Raw genomic sequence first — 15639 nt, 5'->3', positions numbered from 1 at the left:
TGGGCTGCTGTTTTGTCTTATTGACTGTGTCCTTAGCCTTACAGAAGCTTCTCAGTTACATTTATCAATTGTTGATCTCAGTGTCTGTGCTACTGGTGTAATATTCAGGAAGTGGTCTCCTGTTCAAATTAATTCAAGGGTATTTCCCACTTTGTCTTCTAATCATTTCAGTGTGGCTGGATTGATGTGGAGGTCTTTGATCCATTTGAACTTATGTTTTGTGCATGGTGATAGACATGGATTTATCTGTATCCTTCTACATTCCAGCATCCAATTATGCCACCACCATTTGTTGAAGATGCTTTCTGTATTCCATCATATAAATTTAGCTTCTTTGTCAAAAATCAAGTGTTCATAAGTGTGTGGGTTAATATCAGTGTTTTCAACTCTATTCCATTGGTCTACCTGTCTATTTTTTGCCAATAACAAGCTGTTTTCAGGACTATAGCTCTGTAATAGAGCTTGAAGTCAGAGATGGTGATACTTCCAGGGCATTGTACAGGGTTGTTTTGGCTGTCCTGGGTCTTTTGTTTTTTCATAAAAATTTGAGAATTGTTCTTTCAATTTCTGTGAAGAATTGTGTTGGGATTTTGATGGGGATTGAATTGAATCTATATATTGCTTTTGGCAGACTTGCCATTTTTACTATGTTGATCCTACCTATCCAAGAACATGAGATATCCTTCCATTTTCTTCTTTAATTTCCTTCCTTAGAGACTAAAAATTTTTATGATACAGGTCTTTCATTTTTTCAGTTAGTATTGCCCCAAGGTATTTTATGTTGTTTGTGGCAATTGTAAAGGGTGATATTTCTCTGATTTCTTTCTCTACCAATTTGTCATTGGTATATAGTAGGACTACTATAGAATTTTTTTGAGTTAATCTTGTATCCTGCCACTTTGCTAAAGGTGTTTATCAGCTGTGGGACTTCCCTGGTAGAGTTTTTCAGGTCACTGATGTAGACATCCTCTTCAAATAGTGAGAGTTTGACTTATTCCTTTTCAATTTGTATCCCCTTGATCTCCTTTTGTTTTCTTATTGCTCTAGCTAGAACTTCAAGGACAATATAGAAAAGGTATGGAGAGAGTGGGCAGCCTTGTCTTGTCCCTGATTTTAGAGGAATTGCATTGAGTTTCTCTCCATTTAATTTGATGTTGGTAGTAGGCTTGCTTTATATTGCTTAGATTATGTTAAGGTATATTCCTGTTATCCCTGATGTCTCCAAGACCTTTATCATAAAGAGATGTTGGATTTTGTCAAAGGCTTTTTCAGCATCTAGTGAGATGATCATGTGTTCTTTTTTTCCTCAGACAGTTTACATGGTGGATTACATTGATGGATTTTCATATGTTAAACCATCCTTGCATCCCTGGGATGAAGCCTACTTGATCATGGTGGATGATTTCTCTGATATGTTCTTGGATTTGATTTGCCAGTATTTTATTGAAAATTTTTGCCTCAATATTCCTGAAGGATATTGGTCTGTAATTCTCTTTCTTAGCTGTGTCTTGTGTATCAAGGTTATTGAAGCCTGGTAAAAAGAGTTTGGCAATGACTCTCTGCTTATATTGTGTGGAATACTTTGATGAGTATTGGTGTTATCTGTTCCTTTAATTTCTGGTAGAAATCTGCACTGAAGATATCTGGTCCTGGGCTTTTTTTGGTTGGGAGACTTTTGATGATTGCTTCTCTTTCATTAGGGGTATAGGTCTATTTAAGTTGCTTATCTGTTCTTGACTTAATTTTGGTAAGTGAAATCTGTCCAGAATGTTGTCCATTTCTTTTACATTTTCGAACTTTGAGGAGTACAGGTCTTCAATGTATGACCTGCTGATTCTCTGGATTTCTTCTGTGTCTGTTGTTATGTCCCCCTTTTCATTCCTGATTTTATTAATTTGCATGTTCACTCTCTGCTGTTTGGTAAGTTTAGATAAAGGTTTGTCTATCTTGTTGGTCTTCTCAAAGAACCAACTCTTTGTTTCACTGATTCTTTGTATTGTTCTCCTAGTTTCCACTTTATTGCTTTCAGCCCACTATTTGATTATTTCCTGGCATCTACTCCTCTGGGCTGTATTGGTTTCTTTGTGTTCTACAGCTTTCAGTTGTGCTGTTAATTCTCTAGCACTGCTTTCAAAGTGTCCCATAAGGTTGGATATGCTGTGTCTGCATTCTCATTGAACTCTAGGAAATCATTAATTTCTTTTTTATTTCTTCATCGACCCAGGAATTGTGCAATTCTGCGTTACTTAATTTCCATTATTATGTATGTATGTTTTCTGCAATTCATTTTTGTTGTTGAACTCTAACTTTAAAGCATGGTGGTCTGATAAGATACAGGGGGTTATTTTAATTTTTTGTACCTGTTGATGTTTTCTATGTTGCCAAGTATGTGGTCAATTTTAGAGAATGTTCCATGTAGCGCTGAGAAGAAGCCATATTGTTTTGTGTTTGGGTGGAATGTCTATAGATTTCTGTTAAGCCCAGTTGGGACATAACTTCTATTAGTTCCTTTGTTTCTTTGGAAAGTTTCTGTCTGGAGTTCCTGTCCAGTGGTGAGATTGGAGTACTGAAATCTCCCACTATAAGTGTGTGCCGTTTTATATGTGATTTGAATTTTAGTAATGTTTCTTTACAAACATTGATGCCTTTGTATTTGGGGCTCAAATGTTCAGAATTGAGATTTCATCCTGATGTATTTTTCCAGTGATGAATAGGAAGTGACCTCCTTCATCTCTTTTGATTGACTTAATTTAAAGTCCAATTTGTTGGATATTAGGATTGCTACCCCCTCTTGTTTCTTGCATACATTTGCTTAGAAAATCTTTCCCCAACATTTAATTCTTAGGTAACATCTGTCTTTGAAGTTGAGGTGTGTTTCTTGTATGTTGCAGATGGATTCTGTCTTCTTATCTATTCTGCTAACCTGTGTCATTTCATGGGGGAGTTAAGACCATTAATATTGAGGGATATTAATTGTTCATTCTTGTTTGTTTTGGATTTGATAGTGGTGGTGAAATTATGTCTGGGCTTCCATCCCTTTTTTTTTTGTTTTGGCTGTTGGTAAAGTGGGATTATCAATTGCCTATATTTTTCTGGTTATAGCTACCTTCCTTGGGTTGCAGTTTTCCATCCAGAAATTTCTGTAGGGCTGGTTTGGTGGATATGTATTGTTTGAATCTGGTTTTGTCATGGAATATCTTGTTTTCTCCATCTACATTGAGTGAAAGCTTTGCTGCATATGGTAGTCTGGGCTGGCATCCATGGTCTCTTAGTGTAGGTAGAATATTTATAAGGACTTTCTGGCTTTCAGAGTTTCCATGGAGAATTCAAGTGTAATTCTGGTAGGTTTGCCTTTATATGTTACTTGACCTTTTTCCTTTGCTGCTCTTAATATTTCTGTTTATTTTGTATGTTTGGGGTTTTGATTATTATGTGTTGATGAGACCCTTTTTTATTTTGATCCAGTGGTATTTGGGTGTTCTGTAGGCTTCTTGTGCTTTCCTTGGCATGTCTTTCTTTAGGTTGGGAAAGTTTTCTTCTATGATTTTGTTGAATATGTTTTCTGCTCCTTTGAGTTGGATTTCTTCACCTCCTTCTATACATATTATTCTTAGGCTTAGTCTTTTCACAGTATCCCATATTTCCTGGATAGTTTGTGTTAAGGACTGGTTTGACTTAAGATTTTCTTTGGTTGATGACTCTATATCTTCAACTCCTGAGATTCTCTCTTCCATCTCTTGTATTCTGTTGGTTATGCTTGCATCTGTAGTTCCTGATCGTTTATCCAGCTTTTCTATTTCCAACATTCCCTCAGATTGTGCTTTCTTTATTGTCTCTATTTCAGTTTTTCGGTCTTGAAGTGTTTCCTTGAAAGATTTGCTGATATCTTGTAATTTTTGGTTTGTTTTTCCTCCCATTTCTTTAAGGGATTTTCTCATATCCTCTTTGAGACCCTCTATGATTTTTGTGAAGATGTTTTTAAGGTCATTCTCACCTGCTTCATCTGCATTGTGATGTTCTGCTCTTCTTAGTGTATGGTCCCTAGTCCATGGTGGCATCCTATTGGTTTTTCTGTTGTTAAATGTGCTTTTATATTGTTTTGTTCCCATCCTTTCTTCTGGTGGGTGTAGCAGGAGTCTCTCTCCTAGAGAGTAAGGGACCAAGGTTCCCTTCTGGTTGATGCAAACAGTTCCAATACTGTGATATCTGTCCTCTTCTCCTGGATGGAGGCAGGACTGTTACTATGGCCGTGGCAGTCTCTGGGTGTCCTGGAGCCCTCAGGCCAAGTTCAGTTCCAGTGAGCAGACTTCTGGTGTCAGTTGCCCCTGACTAGGGCACAGGATCCAGACCAGAATTGATAAATTTATTCTTAAAAGGTCTTAGTGCTTAAAATAATTCTTTGGTATATTTATGATTTCACCATTTATAAAGAAGAAAAATAATTAAATGGGTAAAATGTACTTGCCTATTTTAACATAAATATTAAAGTTTCATTAAAAATTTGTACAAGAAATAAACTCTCCATGTATTTTCATAGCTGACAAAAACTGTAAATTTATACCCATCAATTCTGAAAAGAGTACTTCTGAGAAAATGAAAGAAACTTGTGTAGGACCATCTCAGATTGTGGGAAATTCTTTCATAAACCAAGCCAATATCCATTTACATTTTTAATTTTGTAATTTATCTCTATGTGCAGGAAACATAGCATTGTACACTTAATCAAGGTTAGTGGTGGGTTCTTTGACTTATGTCTATGCCAGCTTGGCAGTTAGAATCACTGATTAGGACCCAGGATGTTGCATTCCCAGTGGCAGGTTATCTCATTGTATCTGTCATAGTAATTGGTCCTAATAGCTTCAACCAGCTTTGTCTTCTAAGTTAAACTGTGTGTAGGCAATAGTAATGAATGTCTTCTTGTGATTGTGCATGATGTAGACATTATTGGAATGGTGATATTCCTGCCTGCCCAGTGTTAAAAGGTGGTGGTGCATCATTTAATAGCCTTTTATGTAACTCAATTTGGTACCTCAAAGAAAAAAATTTAAATTAAATATTAATGACCTATTATATAAAACTATGTTAATTGGCTTCTTTCATGATGAGAAATGATAAAAATAAGTCAGTTTTCTTTAAGCAAACCATTTTATTTCTATTCAAATAATATACAATGGCCTCAAATCTAAGGTAAAGTGATTCAAGTAATGTTTAGTGGCTTTAACCAAGACAACAATGAAGTGTCACAGTATAACTTAGACAAGCACTGTCAGCAATATCTCAAATTTATCACTCATGATTTTAATTAAATTTTGGTATGTTCAGAAATGTTGGATGGTTCTAAGATTTCAGAAAATATCACAATTAGTTTCAACTTCATATGAGTTCCTATGCCACAGTTTAAGCAGCTGGCATCTAAATTTTGTAGTTAGAAAGAGAAGCATTGGTGGTAAAACTGGAGGAAAAAAATAAGGGAAAATGTTTGCCAGAGGTTACAAATCTTTATTTGAATCACATGAACACATTTTAGGGACAGTGGGTTTCTCCAATCTGGTACAGACCCGTTTGCTCTTCATTCCTCCCTCTCTTCAACTAAATTCCAGATTTCAGCTCAGTGTATATCTGTGGATGTCTGTCTCTGCTTCCATCAGCCACTGGATGAGGGCTCTAGGATGGCATAAAGAATAGTTATCAATCTCATTTTAGGGAAGGGGCTTTTATGTTATCCTCTCCACCATTGCCTGAATTGTCAGATCGTGTCATCCTTGTAGGTCTCTGGAGATCTCCCTAGTTCCAGATCTTTTCTCTGACCTATATTGGCCCCTCTATTATGGTATCTCTCATCCTGCTCTCTCTCCTCTATTCTTCCCCCAACTGAATATTTCTGCTCCTCCATTTCCTCTCCTCTATTCCTTTTCTCCTGCTCTTATCGTGGCAGCTCCCTCTCTCCTACCCTCATGCCACTTGCCATTTCTGGGGTCCACTTATCCCTTAGAGTACTTCATGTTCCTAGTTTCTTTGGTGAAACTCCTGAACAAAAAAGAACATTAAAATTCATGTTGTTAGTCATCTCAAAATTTCAAATAAAATCACAAGAAATTACCACAACAATTTATCTCCACAAATCTAAATTGGAAATAAGGAAAAGGATGTGTAGTCAAAATATGAAGTAACTAGAATTCTCTCTTTTTTTGAAAAAAAAATAAATTATTTTGTTGTGTTCTATTCTATTTTGTTTGAAATCGTGAAGCACAGGGTGACCTCAAACTCACAGGTAATTGCTAGGTTTACATCTGTATAGGACAATTGAAATTGTTGCCTTAAATTATAATCTGTGTTTCAAATCCCAATCCAAATGTGTAATGGTTCCTCTTACTCTGTTTTTACCAAACTATCAGGCATAGAGAAAATGGTGGAATGAAACCTGTGGGAATTTTATTTATATCTATCAGAAATGTGAAAAATTTTAAAGCATTGAACACATGAATATGGACTATTACATTTAATAAACGTATTCTGATTCTAATTGATGTTCTTATGCTACCTGTATATCACAGCATCAAAATATATGATGGATCTAAAAATAATGAGACAGTGAACTACTTATGACAAGTCACAAGGACTAAAGCATTTTTAAATTTCTTGTAGACTTTATAGGTCTTTTGTATTGCTCATATTATCTGTGTTGAAAACCCATCATGAAAATTAGTGACTTAAATTGATGCACACTTGAGTGTAAGACAGGGACCATTACATTTTATGATCACTTTGGTCAGATGTCAGAATGCTCATGAGGTTAAGGTTGCAGCGTTAAAACAAAAACAAGAACAAAACAAAAAAACAACAAAAAAAAACCCTACATTTATTAAAGTATCTAATGGACCACAACCAAGGTTTTCTAAGGTGTTAAAGGGATGAATAAAACTAAATTCGAATTAATAAAATAAGCGAGATGTGTAGTAGAATTATTAGCATGGTATATGGAAATTGATTCTACCCTTAAATGATTCAAACTGTAAGAAGCATCCTAACTTAAGCTCTAGGGGGAAAGCATGTGTGGTGTTCACTCTCACTTTTAGTGAGGAATGATAGATAAAGCATTTACAAGTGAGTTTATAATTAAAAGAAGAAATAATTGATTTGACACTGCCTCATCAAGATTCCATTGCTACACACACACACACACACACACACACACACACACACACACTCTCTCTCTCTCTATATATATATATATATATATATATAGATAGAGAGAGAGAGAGAGAGAGAGAGAGAGACAGAGAGAGACAGAGAGAGACAGAGAGAGACAGAGACAGAGAGAGAGAGGAGAGTTTATATATTACTTTTCTATTATGAAGTCACAAATTATTGTTAAAATATAGACTCATTTTAACATACAAAACACTTTGGAAATTAAATAATCTCTCTTTCAGTTATTTGCTCACTCATTATCATAAACACGAATGTGAGCCCATAAAACATTCGTCATCTTCAAAGCTTTTAAGCTGAATAAGAAAAAAACAGAGTATTCCTTCATAGATCTTTGGGTCCATTTAAGGAGAAAACACAAAATTTCTGTGATATATATATATCAAGATAGTTAGGAGGCAGGCCTGTTGAACAGATTCAACAGGTAGTCACTTGCTCCCAGAACCTGAAGTCTGTCTGAGTTCAAGCCCTCATGGTAGATTTTACTTCTGTGAAGATTGCAAATGTATCTTGAACCTTTGCACCAAATTTTCTTATAAGTGACCAGAAGACAAAGCAATATAGTGGGATGCATTAGGCAGACTGTCTTCCAAGGTGATGTGTGATACTAGGGATATGAACTCTAAGATGCACTGGTGATCATAGGATTTTTGCAATTCTCATAATAGTGTACTTCATACAAGGAAACTGTAGGAAAAGAGTTATTGGCACAAGAGACAGAAAGTATGTGGAACAAAAGACAAGGACTTAGGAATGGAGCTATTCAAAGCTATTGGCACACACATCATCACAGCGCATTTGCTACATTCTGGAAGAAAGCTATAGGATTTTGTGGTTGTTCAGCTTCATTTTCATTTTTTGACTCAATTATTCATTCCGACCATTCTGTTCCTTCCTTTTGTAATAGAAAAGTTTATTCTGTGTATTATAGACCAGACTAAGGCAAAGATTTTGGAGATGGAACCAGAAAAGGATGTAAACTCAAAGTCCATAATCTAATGAGTACTGACAACCATAGGTTCCACAAAACACAATTCCTAAGTCTTCAGTGCAGCAATGCAGCCTGATCCAGAACATTCAAAACATGATCCCATAAGATACATTTCAAATACAAATGGTGGCTGGACTAGAGAGATGGCTCAGCATGAATGAAAATTCATTGATCTTATAAAGAACCAAGGTTTGATTCCCAACAGTCACATGGTGGTTCCCAGGCAACCTTAACTCAAGTTAACACCATAATATCTTATAAGCATATTAATGTTCCATTAGGAAAAACTGGTCATAATGAGTATAATTGAAGATAAAATGATTGCCGAAGTTTAAACTATCACGTTATTGAATTTAAAAAATATAATTTTAGAAAATCCACAAGAGGGAATCACCCTAATGTCAGAGGGCTTTTGCTGATAGGTGAGTTCTCCCTAATTGTCCTCACTTTATTACAGGCTCTAAGTAATGACATACAAACAAAATTTAAAAATGCTATAGAACCTAATCTCAAAACTGAATGTTAAATTACCTAGCATACATACATACATGCACATATATGTGTATGTATATGTACACACATACATACTTATATGTATACAAACATATGTATGTATTTATATGTATATATGTATCTATATGTATATACATATATATATAGAGAGAGACAGACATGAAGACAGATAGACAAAACATTCACATATATAGTGTAGCCATAGCAACACCCATAATAGTAATTAGGTTTAAAGATGTTCCCTGGTTAGTTGTTAAGAATAAGGAGTAAGGGTAGGTAGAATTTCATCCAAGAGTTAAATGGCATTTCCATAGCGGGCTCTGTAGGACAAGCGCAGCTTTGCTCCAGATCTCTAGACTTGGGGTGGGGAAGAATTTCATCTGAGGGACCACTCAGGATTTATCACAATGAGCAGTCAGGTACCTTTATGGTGAGTGAGTACAGGGAGGAGAAATGGGATTGAGAGAGAGAGACAGAATGAAACATGTGCTGAGGAAAGAGGCAGATCTGGACAGGTAAGGGTGGTGAAGGACAGGCTTAGGTAAATGCCTTAGGTAAATGTCTGGATCTGGGCTGCTGCCAGCAGCCATTACTTGGTCTGTGACCCTGATGCAGTTGTGGGGGTCTGTACTGATGTTTGTCTCCCCTTTATACATCAAGGGTAACATCATCTGGCAACAACAGAGTCTGGACCTCTATCTAGAACCAAGTTGATGTCCAACTTTGTGCCTCCACAGGGAGCATTCCAATCCAGGGTTTCTGAGCTGCCACCCATGTAGGATCGGGGCCAGACTGCTGCCAGGGGCCATGTGTGTGACTCTGCTGTGGTTGGCCTTTGACTTGATGTCCATGGCTTCTGTTGCCACTTAGCTCCATGCAGAGGCCTGCAGTCCATGCTGACCATGTTGGTCATGCAAAGTCAAGCAGCCCCAGGGACCATATAGACCTGGGTGAGTGTAATGGTAACCACAGCCAAGATGTTCTCCAGTCCCTAACTGTGGAAGTAAGCCATGTCTGAGTCTGTGGCCCTATCACAGCCAGGGTCTGTGTTGAAGGTGGTGGCTCCTATTGCCATCAAAGGCTTAGTGGACTTGCAGATATGCTAGTGTTTGGGGGACATTCTGCTATTTTGGCCATGCTGATCTGGACATTCCACAAGTCCAAGTAAGCCTGATACATCCAGCCTGGGTTATTGCCAAGGACCAAGTCTGGGTCCCTGGTCCTTCCTACAGCTGCTTGAGTCTCTGCTGACCCATTTTGTCTGTGGCCCATTTTGCCACGAAGTGGCACACTGTTTCCCAGGATCTGGCCTTCTGCCTGTGGTATTCTTGGAGCCTGAGCTCTGTGCTGCTGCTGGACTTGTACACACACACGAGTAACATGCACTGCCACCCAGGACCAGGGCATCAGACCGGCATGAACTGCCGCTGGGGTTATGTCTGTGTCCCTGCTCCTGCCATAGTCTGGACCTGCATGGATGTCAGTGGCTACTTTTACCACTTATATCAGAGAGGATAGGACTGTATAGAGTGGATCCTGCCCATCAACAACTACACCACTCTAGAGAGCAAACCATGCACACACCCCCTCCCCAGTGCAACACAGAAGAGCTGTCCCTTTTGGTGGGGATTCAGATAATCTGCCCCTGAATTTATGAGATAACAGAGAGATAGCCAGCTGATCTTTTGTGCTTTGGGGAGGGAGAGATAACCCTATTGTTCCTCACCCGGCACATCTACTGCATGCTGGAAAAGCTAGTCCCAGGATCATGAGATTGGGAGAGCTGATCCTAACCCACACTGTAGCTGTAGCACTCAGGTGAGTGGGCACGTAGCCTGGGCAGTGTAATAGAGCTGACCCCATTAACGGAGACACAGGTGGTCCAGAACCATGTATGCACATGGGAGACCTGGCCTCATCTTTTATCTGCCATTTGGTGGAGGGGTCAGTGGATAGATGACCTCCCCATCTCCTACCCATTCATCGTCTGTGATGTGGGGGTCAAAACAGCTGACCCTGAGATTATGAGACAAGGAGAATTGTCACTGTCCCCCACCACCAGCAGCAGAAAAGGCTCTGTATCTTACCTGGGCAACATGGAGCACAGAGACAGTAGAGTGGCCCTGGGGTGTAAGAGCAGGAGGATGAAACATGACCCCTGCCACCTCTCATCTGGCATGTGGAGGCATGTGTGAGGAAAAAGTGTTCTCCCTCCCACTTAATACCCTTTATGGCAGATGTGATAGCTGTACCCTGAGCAAAGGAAATGGGAGAGTAGCCCTGCCACTCACATAATGAAACACATGAGAGAATGCGCACAGCACCTCACCTGGGCAGAAAACTGGAACTGACCTTGTTGGCAGGAGGTCAGGTGAGTAGGGCATATAGGTATAAGAGCAGGAGTGCTATCCCCACCATCTCCCTGGTATGTCATGGGGTTGGGGAAGGTTAAAGGAAGAAGGCCCTTCCCCTTTCTAGTAGGCCTTTTTGGATCTCCAGGCCCCAAATCATGACACAGAAGCTTATTGTTAATTATGGAAGGTTAGCTTTAGCTTAGGCATATTTCTAAGTATCTCTTATAACTTAAATTAGCCCATTTCTATTAATCTATATTGAGACATATGGCTCATAGCTTTTGTCTCTCTCCTTCTCCATGTTGTGTTTCCTCTGTGTCCAGCTGATCACTCTACCTTTCTTATTCCCCAGAGACCTCTCTGTCCCCTGAACTCAGACCTAACCTCTTCCTGACTATCTGTTGATCATTCATATCTTCATTAAATCATTCACAGTGACACATCTTCACACAATATAAATGAAAATTCCATAATACACCTCATCCCTTGCCAGCTATGATAGAGAGGAGAGACAATCTGAGGGACATGAGAACAGAACTGCCCCTGGTCCTCACCAGCATATTTATATATATATATATGTTAAGCAGCAATAGCAGCAATAGCTTTTCCAGGTTCTCCAGTCATTTGAACAAAATTATAGAGACATCCAGCACAATCCATTTAAAAAAAAAACAAAACAAACAAACAATGACAAAAAAGTAAAAAACAAAATCACAGAAAACATCACAGTTCTGTTACTCTTGTAGTACTTGGCACCAATTTTTTTTTAAATTAGCTTCTCAGTCATCATCTGGGAGGAAACCATTCTAAGCAACATCATTAAAAACAGCTCTGATAAAGCATGGTCACTACTGTGTATCATAAAGCAGGTCCACATATGAGTGAGTACATATGCTTGTCTTTTTGTAATTGGGTTACCTCACTGAGAATGGTTTCTTCCAGTTCCATCCATTTTCCTGCAAATTTCAAGATTCCATTGTTTTTTTTTTTTTTCTGCTGAGTAGTACACCATTGTGTAAATGTACAACAATTTCTCTATCCACTCTTCGGTTGAGGGGCATCTAGGCTGCTTCCCGTGTCTGGCTATTACAAATAATGTTGCTATGAACATGGTTGAACATATGTCCTTGTTATATGAATGTGCTTCTTTGGGTATATACATTGGAGTGGAATTGCTGGATCTTGTGGTAGACTCATTCCCATTTTCTTGAGGAGTCTCCACACTGATTTCCACAGTGGCTGTACAAGTTGGCACTCTCACCAGCAGTGGAGGAGTGTTCCTCTTTCTCTGAATCCTCTCCAGCATAAACTGTCATTGGTATTTTTGATTTTAGACATTCTGACAGGAGTAAGATGGTATCTCAGAGTTGTTTTGATTTGCATTTCCCTGATGACTAATGATGTTGAACACTTTCTCATGTGTCTTTCAGCCATTTTAGATTCCTCTATTGAGAATTGTCTATTTAGTTCTGTACCCCACTTTTTAATTGGATTGTTTGGTGTTTGGGGGACTAGCTTCTTGAGTTCTCTGTATATTTTGGAGATCAGCCCTCTGTCAGATGTGGGGTTAGTGAAGATCTTTTCCCATTTTGTGGGCTACCATTTTGTCTTCTTGACTGTGTCCTTTGCCTTACAGAAGCTTCTCAGTTTCAGGAGGTCCCATTTATCAATTGTTGACCTCAGTGTCTGTGCTAATGGTGTAATGGTCAGGAAGAGGTCTCCTGTAAAGATTAATTCAAGGGTATTTCCCACTTTGTCTTCTAATAGGTTCATTTAGCTGGATTTATATTGAGATCTTTGATCCATTTTGACTCAAGTTTTGTGCAAGGCGATAGGCTTGGGTCTAACTGCAGTCTTTTACATGTCTGAAACTAGTTATGCCAACACCATTTGTTGAAGATATTCTCTTTGTTCCATCGTATGAATTTGGATTGTTTGTCAAAAATCAGGTGTTCATAGGTGTGTGGGGTAATATCAGGGTTTTCAATTCTATTCCATTGGTCTACCAGTCTATTTTTGTGCCAATACCAAGCTGTTTTCAGGACTATAGCTCTGTAATAGAGCTTGAAGTCAGGGATGGTGATGCCTCCAGAAGTTCCTTTATTGTATAGGGATGTTTTGGCTATCCTGGGTCTTTTGTTTCTCCATATAAGTTGAGAATTGTTCTTTCAAGGTCTGTGAAGAATTGTGTTGGGATTTTGATGGGGATTGCATTGAATCTGTAGATTGCTTTTGGTGAGATTGCCATTTTTACTATGTTGATCCTACCTATCCAAGAGCATGGGAGATCTTTCCATTTTCTGGTATCTTCTTTAATTCCTTTCTTTAGAGACTCAAAATTCTTATGATACAGGTCTTTCACATTTTTGGTTAGTGTTACCCCAAGATATTTTATGTTGTTTGTGGCAATTGTAAAGGGTGATGTTTCTCTGATTTCTTTCTCCACCAATGTGTCATCAGTGTATAGTAGGGCTATGGATTTTTTTGAGTTAATCTTGTATCCTGCCACTTTGCTGAAGGTGTTTATCAGCTATAGGAGTTCCCTGGTAGAGTTTTTTGGGTCACTAATGTAGACTATCATATCGTCTGCAAATAGTGAGAGTTTGACTTCTCCCTTTCAGATTTGTATGCCCTTGATTTCCTTTTGTTTTCTTATTGCTCTAGCTAGGACTTCAAAGACAATATTGAAGAGGTATGGAGAGAGTGGACAGCCTTGTGTTGTCCCCGATTTTAGAGGAATTGGATCAAGTTTCTCTCCATTTAATTTGATGTTGGCTGTTGGCTTGTTGTATATTGCTTTTATTATGTTGAGGTATGTTCCTGTTATCTCTGATTTCTCCAAGACTTTATCATGAAGGGGTGTTGGATTTTGTGAAAGGCTTTTCTGGCATCTAGTGAGATGATCATGTTTGTTTGTTTGTTTGTTTTTTGTTTTTTTTTTTTTTTCTCAGTCTGTTTATATGGTGGATTACATTGATGGATTTTCGTATATTGAACCATCCTTGCATCCCTGGGATGAACCCTACTTGATCATGGTGGATGATTTCTCTGATCTGATCTTTTATTCAATTTGCTAGGATTTTATTGAGAATTTTTGCATCAATGTTCATGAGGGATATTGGTCTGTATTTCTCTTTCTTAGTTGTGTCTTTGTGTGGCTTGGGTATCAAGGATATTTTAGCCTTGTAAAAAGAGTTTGGCAATGTCCCTTCTGCTTCTATTTTGTGGAACAATTTGAGGAGTATTGGTATTAGCACTTCCTTGAATTTCTGGTAGAATTCTGCAGTGAAGCCATCTAGCCCCGGGCTTTTTTTGGTTGGGAGACTTTTGATGACTGCTTCTATTTCCTTAGAGGTTATAGGTCTGTTTAAGTTGCTTATCTGTTCTTGATTCAATTTTGGTAAGTGATAACTGTCCAGAAAATTGTCCATTTCCTTTAAATTTTCAAATTTTGTGGAGTACTGGTTTTCAAAGTATGACCTGAAGATTCTCTGGATTTCTTCAGTGTCCATTGTTTTGTCCCACTTTTCATTTCTGATTTTGTTAATATGCGTGTTAATTTTCTATTTTGTTGATTTTCTTGAAAAACCAACTCTTTGTTATATTGATTCTTTGAATTGTTTTCTTTGTTTCGACTTTATTGATTTCTGCCCTCAGTTTGATTATTTCCTGGCGTCTGCTCCTCCAGGGTAAATTTGCTTCCATTTTTTCTAGAGCTTTCAGCTGTGATGTCAGATCTCTGGTGTGGCTATTCTCTAGTTTCTTCATGTGAGCACTTAGAACTATGAACTTTCCTCTTAGTACTGCTTTCAAAGTGTCCCATAAGTTTGGATATGTTGTGTCAACATTTTCATTGAATTCTAGGAAGTCTTTAATTTCTTTCTTTATTTCTTCTTTGACCCAGGAATGTTGCAAATACATGTTGTCCAATTTCCATGAGTTGGTAGGTTTTTTGCACTTTGATTTGTTTTGATTTCTATCTTTAAAGCATGGTGGTCTGATAAGACACAGGAGATTATTCCAATTTTTTTTGTACCTGTTGAGGTTTGCTATGTTGCCGAGAATGTGGTTGATTTTTGAGAAGGTTCCATGTGATGCTTAAAAGAAGGTGTATTCTTTTGTGTTTGGACAGAAAGTTCTATAAATGTCTATTAATCCCAATTGGGTCATAACTTCTGTTCGTTCCTTTGTCTCTTTGTTAAGTTTCTGTCTGGTGGTCCTGTCCAGTGGTGAGAGTGGGGTGTTGAAGTCTCCCACTACAACTGTGTGAGGGATTATTTGCGATTTGAGTTTTAATAATGTTTCTTTTACGAATATTGGTGCCTTTGTATTTGGCGCATAGATGTTTAGAATTGAGAGTTCTTCCTGATGTATTTTTCCTGTGATGAATATGAAATGACATCTTCATCTCTTTTGATTGATTTTAGTTTGAAGTTTATCTATAAGGATAGCTACCCCAGCTCGTTTCTTGTGTCCATTTGATTGTAGTATCTTATCCCAACCCTTTACTCTGAGGTAATGTCTATCTTTGAATTCGAGGTGTGTTTCTTGTATGCAGCAGAAGGATGGATT

This window comes from Cricetulus griseus, chromosome 6, assembly GCF_003668045.3.
Source record: "Cricetulus griseus strain 17A/GY chromosome 6, alternate assembly CriGri-PICRH-1.0, whole genome shotgun sequence".
Lineage (NCBI taxonomy): Eukaryota > Metazoa > Chordata > Mammalia > Rodentia > Cricetidae > Cricetulus > Cricetulus griseus.
Note: the sequence above shows the minus strand (reverse complement) of the source record.